The sequence below is a fragment of the Lissotriton vulgaris genome, unplaced genomic scaffold (genome assembly GCF_964263255.1).
Source record: "Lissotriton vulgaris unplaced genomic scaffold, aLisVul1.2 SCAFFOLD_1288, whole genome shotgun sequence".
NCBI classification, from domain to species: domain Eukaryota; kingdom Metazoa; phylum Chordata; class Amphibia; order Caudata; family Salamandridae; genus Lissotriton; species Lissotriton vulgaris.
The window spans coordinates 613547-621332 of NW_028245563.1; positions in this window are offsets into that span (position 1 = coordinate 613547).

Consider the following 7786-nt stretch of genomic DNA (forward strand, 5'->3'; position numbering starts at 1 on the left):
CCAACAAACCCAACACCGCCAGACACAAATTTTGAGGAGGCATGGAAGCCGTCGCCAAATGGATGAAAAACAGCGGCCTAGAACTAAACACCAACAAGACGGAAGTACTCATCATGTGCCCAAACCCCGACGCCTGGAACAACATCTGGTGGCCCCCCGCCCTCGGAAATACGCCCACGCACGCAACCTGGGAATCATCCTGGACTCCGAGCTCAAAATGGACAGCCAGATAAACTCAGTCTCGTTCTCCTGCTTCCACATCCTCCGCCTCTTATGTCAGACCTTCAGATGGATCCCCCTTGAACACAGAAAGACAGCCATACCCCCTGATCACCAGCAGACTCGACTACGGCAACACACTCTACGCCGGAATAAACAAAAACCTCACCCGCAAGCTACAGAACATCCAGAACGTCGCCACAAGCCTGGACCTCAACCTGCCAAGACACTGCCACATCTCTCAGCAGCTGCACACACTACACTGGCTCCTCATCGAGGCAAGAGTCACCTTCAAGATGCTAAGCCATGCTCACAAGGCAGTCCATGACACTGGACCGGCATACCTCTACAGCAGACTCAAATTCCACGCACCCCAAAGGACCCTACGATCAGCCCAGCTCTCCTAAGTTGTGGTCCCCTGGACCAGAAAAACCAGAGCGGGAGGCCGTTCCTTCTCCTTCCTCGCGGCCAGAGGCTGGAACGCACTTCCACTCCACCTCAGTCAGACATCGCTCTCCATCTTCGCAAGAAACCTCAAAACCTAGTTCTTTGATGGACCGCTTCCTTGATGGACTGGAACCTGCGAAATCCCCCCCGCCCCCAGCGCCTTGAGACCCTTACGGGTGAGTAGCCACGCTTAACAAACACGTGATTGATTGATTGACTGTATTTTTTATCATTCTGCTTCAACTCTTTGCTCGTGTTGTTAAGTAAAGCTATTCTTTGGACACTTTTTTATATACACAATTGTAATAACACAATTCTCGCAAGAGATAAACAATTTTTTCTGTACATGGGGTATTCCTACAGGTGGTGTGTCTGCAGGATCTATAGGTTCACAAGAGTATTTACAGATCCTCATCCCAAATATGGCGAAGCAGCGGCTGCTCGTGAGTTGGAGTCCAGTGATTATACCAGTAAGGGTAGACTTCTCTTATCCACCTGTAAAATGAGGTTTGTCTGCACCAGGGAAACCGTGCCCTTTGCTGGCTGCATTGTCTGTTTCTTCCCATAGAATATACAACACATAAACCTTACGTCTCAACGCATCCCTCTATTTCACTCATTATCCGACAGTAGAGCTGGTTTCCATAGTAGAAGCTTCATTATGGCGATGCCAGGACACAGCCCTGTATACTGACCTCAGCCTCTGGTAGAAGGTCTTCTATCATTGGCATGGATTGGTGCACACGCTCCTGGGCCCGGCTCACGTCCCTTTCGGAGTGCAGTGGAAGGACCAAACTGCACTCAGGAAGTGACGCTGGACCAGGTGGGACATGGCACTCAGCATCCCCCCAAACCCCCAACACACAGTCACGCCATGACAGTAACGGCCACTCAGGAGGGTCAATGTCTCTTAGTTATAGGGTGGATGAGTCAAGTGTAAGGATAAGTGCAGAGAAAAGAGAAAGGTGGGAGGAGGGAACAGAGAATAAGAACAGGCAGAGAGTGACTTGCTGTTGGCAGTGAGTCCTATTCCGTCTGATGAAGGATTGTCCAGGCTGGCCTCAGCACCGCAGGATAAGGTTAAGAGTCATAAGGGGCTTTGGCCAAGAATAGTTCACTGAGACACCTTGGGGACGTCTGAAGTAAAATGGATTTTGTGTAATGACAAGATAATCTCACCGGGCTGTGCCCATAGATCCTTTATTGTTGGTGATGATAGAAGTCTGAGAGTCATAGGTCAGTTCACCCTCTGTGCCTTGCCAGATCTCCTTGATGCAAATGAAAGAACTAGCGTGCAGTTGCCTGTTGGCATAAGATCTGATTTTTTTGTTGTTGCAGTTTTACAAAACGCAAACTCGACCGGAAGGTATTGGAGCGCTTTACATGAGCACCGGTTAGATTACACAATAACACATTTTCTTTTTGGTGGACACGGGGAGATTAAGTGATTTGCCCAGAATCACAGGATGTGGCTGCGACCCGAGGTTCGAACCTTGCTTGCCAGCACCAAAGTTGGCACTCGAGCTGTCATACCACATCCTCTCTTTCTTTGCAGCATCACGAAACAGTCGAGAGTGGTTCTTCCTTAAGGTGACATACTTTGCTTTTGTGAAACACTAGTTCTACGTATGAGTCTCCACTAGTACTGTGTAGTGTGTGTATAATCACGCAGTGTTTGGCAGAGTGTGTGATATGGAAGATTGTGGTCTTGTCAATTTTTTTATGTTCTGTTGTATAGATTTGTAGAGCGCTCTATCGCCCAGGAGGGTGTCCTGGTGCTGAGCAGGTGCAAGTCTAGCCAAACCCATCGCCTAGTGGATCCACTCCAAAAGCCAGGGCTTTAGCTTCTTGCAAAATTCAACAAGTGAGGAGAAGGCTCTTGTGTGTACCATTAGGCCATTCCACTTTTTAGGAATGATGCAGGAGAAGTCTAGACTGCCGGATTTTGTTTTCCGTATGCGTGGGATTTGTCCATGTAGGAGTCCGTACGAGTGGAGGTGCCTTGAATGTGTGGGTGAGAGTGTGAATTATGCTTGTTTGTGGACGGAAAGACAGTGGAGCTCCTTCAGGTGTGCTCTGATGTGAGTAATGTTGACTGCCAAGTTCTGAATTGTCTGCAGTCTTCTGTTGAGATGTTGTTGATTCCAGCATAGAGGGTGTTCCCGTAGTCCAGCTTGCTTGTGACGAGGGCGTGTGTGATGGTTTTCAAGGTGCTGATTACGAACCATTCGAAAATCTTCCTCGGCATCTTCAGGTATGGTAGCATGAGGCAGTGATGGCACTGAGTTTCGGTGTTAATATTCAGTTTGCTGTCGGTGATGATATCGATGTTCTGGGTGTGGGTGGTTGGGATTGGTGTCATTCCTAGCTCTGTTGGCCACTAGGTGGAGTCCCCTGGTGATGTGCTCTTCCCAGAGATCACAAATGTGGTCTTGCTGGTGTTCAGCTTTTGATACTGGGCATCTTGTCCATGAGGGAGAGAATGAGTTGCATGTCGTCGGTTTAGGAGAGAATGTTGCTGTTGTGAGAGAGGATGATGCTCGCTAGGTGGGTCATGTATGCATTGAAGAGGGTCGAGCTCAGGAGGATCCTTGCGGAACTCCGTAGAAGAGATTACGGGTGTCCGAGGTGTCCGGTGCCAGGCTGACTGACTTGGACTCAAGTCAGGAAGGAGCAAATCCATGGGAGTGCGTGTCCTTGGGTTCCGATGTCGTGTAGGCGTGGATGAGGATGGGAAACTGTTAAATGCTGCAAAGACCTGCAATGCTTTCTTTAATGTTCCCGTGCATCTCTATGAGATGCCACTACTCTGGGACAACAATACAGTTATTTTCTGTTTAAATCCTAGGATTGTTGCAAATCTTTAAATCTTTTCAGCAAAAGGGTTCATTGTCGTATATTATTGCATAAGGGATGCCGAAGGTGGAGAACGTTTTCTTCAAGGCAGGTATGAGCACATATGTTGCAATACTGCAAACAGCCATTGCTTTTGTTAAACGTGAATATTCATCCATCCCCAGCAGTAGATTTCACCCTGTAGGGATGGGTCCAAAGTCGTCAATTGTAACCACTTCCCAGATGTTTGTTGGCAGCGTCAACACTTGTAGCAGCTCTGGAGCCACATCTTTCCTCATTGTCTGACAAAGGTCCTATTCCCCCCATTATTTCATGCAAGATCCTCAACAGCAGGAAACCAATACTTTTTGTTGCAGTAAATGTTTTGTGCCTCTGACCCTCTTGCGCGAATCTCGTCTTAGGAGAGAACAAGGAATAGATAAACCGGTTTCTCGGAGTGTAAGTCCTTTGTGAGTCTTCCCCATTTCACTGTTCACTAGTCATCCTTCAAATGACAAGGACTATGTAGATTAAAATTGAGTTCCACTTCTCTCGACCTCCATAACTAGGGTGTTCAGAACCTATTGAGTTTCACTCCGCGGAATTCTGCGGAGTTACATAAAAACTCCATGAGATTCTGCGGAGTTCCTCGAGGTGGCGAACATTAGAATGTCACACTGCTCACGCTGAGCTTCGGCGCCAGGAACTTGTTCCTCTCTGCCAAGTCAACAGAAATGGCACCAGGTCGTGTGCCAAGGGACACTGCTTCTTTGCTGCCACTCATGTAGATTTTCTGCTCCAGTGTCAGCTTTCGCGACTGTCTGCGTTGAGAAAATCTTGCCCGGTGCTCTTCTAGTCCTGGAAAATGGGGCTAGGGGATTGCGATTCGTGCTTGGCAACTGGCCGTTGGCAAGCCGGACACGCGGAAATACTCTGCTACAATTGGCAGAGTTTGGTCTTGCGTTACAAGCTTAAGGCGGAGTGGCCAAAACTTTGCATATTCTGCCTCTGGAGCGTTACGTACCCCCCACCCCAAATTATAAATAAGATTTGATGCTGCCTGCAAAGTGGGCTCTTTCTCCGATGCTTGTGTTGTGGTGTTTTTGCTTCGTGCACATAGACAACTTTTTAATGAGTGACAAATGGGTTCTGCAGCAACAGATGGTTGAATTTCACATTAGGCAACCGGGAATCTGGATATGAAATCATCAGGGTTCCTGTCTTTTCTAGGTCAATTAAATATTTTATTTAGCTATTTAATTAAAGCGACATGACATGACATTTTGCATTTGCAAGGAAAGCGACAAACGAAGGGTCTAAAAGACACAAGCCAATCGTTTATGTAAAGGCCGCACTGTTACTGTCGCGCATAAAGCCAGGTTTCCAGATGTTTCCTAAAGCTTGTCAAGATAGGCTCTTGCAGGAATCTGTTCCTTCAGGAGAGTCCGTGGAGGACAGCGAGAGGCTCACTGAGATCCGCCTTGAGGCCAGCGCAGCGACTGCTTCTGTCCGCTGCCCCTCGAAGCCTGACTTTATTTTAGGATCATCTTGATTCTGATGATTATTGCACCACACCAGAGTCAATCAATCAATCAATCAGTAATCTTATAAAGCACGACTACCAACCCGTGAGGCTCTCAGGGTGCGGTGTCTTCATCAGGAGGCGCCGAAGCAGCGCAGGGGAAGAAGAAATGGCCAGAGACTCCCCAGGGGCAGGACAGCGGTGAACAAGGAGCACAACAGAGAGGGCTTTAGAGCAAGACAAAGAAAGTGAAGATGTGAACAGAGACACAGGGAATGGGGAGAGAGACTCCGCTGGTATGTGTAGGTGAGGCAGGGCGGAGAGATTCTGAGGGTGAAGGAGAGACCAATACATGGGTGACAAAGAAGCAGGTGGGGTGAAGCCCAGATAAAAGTTGTGAGAGGGTGGCGAGAGTGAGTGAGTGTGGTCGCAGCCTCCTGACAGGTCAGAGAGCGCAGTGAGGCGCGGTCACGGACTGGGCGCTGAGAAGGTCCGTTGAGTCCCTTCATGACCGCCCAAAGATGCTCATCGCAAACACTCTCAGTCAAGCACCAGTCGACCTGAACACACCTTCTCATCGCCATCCTCAATCGCCAAAAACTCAAACCGCGAAACCCCAATGACCTACAAACTTCAAACTCCAAAACTGTCTCAAAGCCAGAGACCGATGGATGACGCAGAACCATCTTAAGCTAAATGAAGCAAAAACTAAAATACTGGTCATGAAACTTAGCAAAGTTATGATCCATCAGTGGGCCAGACAATCTAGGTGGAACGCCACAAATATCTGTATCCACTGCATATTCCTCATCTTGGATTTCCACCAGGGTTCAAGCAGCGAGGTCGCTCGTTCTCTCCAGATGTGGCGCGAGGTCTGTATCACAGTGGGCTTCTTTCGACCTCGAGAAGACTCAAGAGGATTCAGAACTCAGTCGCATCTAAAGACACATTCACACATCTCCGCTGCCCTGAAGGCTCTCACTGGTGATCAGCCGTGGGTCGGTTCTTTCGAAGTGTATGTATCACTCACAAGACGGGGCGCAGCACACTGATCTACCCCTCTACAGTCGGCAGCTCTGCAGTCTCCGCCCGCAGTCAGCGGACACATTAGGGCATTCCCTCCCAGGACAATAAGAGCCACGGACGACCATCTGGAATGTAAACGAATGGTTGACGATTGGCTGCTCCTAACCCGCCTGACAGAGAGTCCCTGGCTCACAGTCATCTGCAAAGGGGGACACGTGACCAGAATAAAGTCTGCTCTGCCCACAACCAGGTCTGGCCAAGGTCATGTGCAAGAAACAATCCCACCGCACAACAGACCCCCCTCTCACCTCAACCCTGAATAATGCACAGTAAAATAAAAGAACCGGCACCACACGCACATACTGCCATTAGATTGAATATTCCCTGCACAAAACAAAAAGGAATTTGATTTACGACCCTCGGATATCCACCGTTCTCTCCATCCCCTGTACCTCTTACACGAACCCTGTTCCAAACTACACGTCTTTACTGCTCTTTCAGGGCTGTTCGATCCTAAGTTTTGCATTTCTCCTTTTTTAGAACCTCAAAGGGTAAATGTATCAAACGTGTGGCCTGTCTGGTCGTCGCCTGCCCTGGAAGTCTTTCCCCCTGATGCTCTCAGATGCTGCCCCTAGCTCCTCTGTGCAGGGCTCCTCGTCAGTGCTGGGACCACCCCCCACCCCACTTCCGGCTGCCCTGTTTGTTTGCAAGCCTTCTGGATTGGCCTGCTGGCCTGCATGAGCCCCTGGTGGACGGCAAACGGGGGGCTCTGGCGTCCAGCAGGAGCGCCCTCAAGATACAGGCGAGCATCTGCCTGCAATGAGGGGCGCCGCCCTGCCCCCTACTCTGCTGAGCCTCACTGGACCAGGCACCGTGAGGCCCAGCAAACAACGCCAGGCGAGAATGAAGAGCTTCTGGTGAGCTAAGTATTACCACATTATTGAGCGACGAGCGCCATCTGGTGGCCATTCTCTGATTCTGCAGCAGGGACGCACAGGAACCGCGGCGGGACCTTTTATTTTCATTAGTGAATTAATAACAATGAAGCAACTTACTCCGCTTAGCCACCCTTTACTATTGGACTAGTGAGGTTTTCAAAGACCAATGCCACATGCGCGCTAAATCACACTTACTGGCGACTGGTTTGTAGCCAAAAATATTGGGACAGATCTACAAGAAAGTGCCGCAGCGTGGCTCCGTGAGCCCTTTGGCTGCGCCACGCTGCGACACTTTCAGAGCACAGGAATGCGACATATTTACAAGAATGTGTCGCATTCATGTGGTCTCCCCTGCGCTGGAAAACACACAAGATGATGGACGGAATGTTGCACATTGGTAAAACATTCACCCCCAGTCACAGATCTGGGTTTAATCCATCGTTATTTTGCTCACCACGCCACCCCAGTTCAGACATGAATGTTCCCATGAGGCACAGGGTCAAGACTGATTTGCATATGGACATGTCTGAACTGCCAAGCCATGTCTTCCCTGGACCGGAATCAAGCATCCTAGGACCGGTTACTGGCTATCAGCCGTCTTCAGCCAGGATAGGTTGACTCCAGTGGCTTAGTGAGCACGGGACCCACGTCTGGGCATGCCCTTCCCACATAGGGTGAACAGCAAAACACACAAGATGATGGACGGAATGTTGCACAATGACAAAACATTCACCCCCAGTCACAGATCTGGGTTTAATCCATCGTTATTTTTCTCACCAAGCCACACCAGTTCAGACAT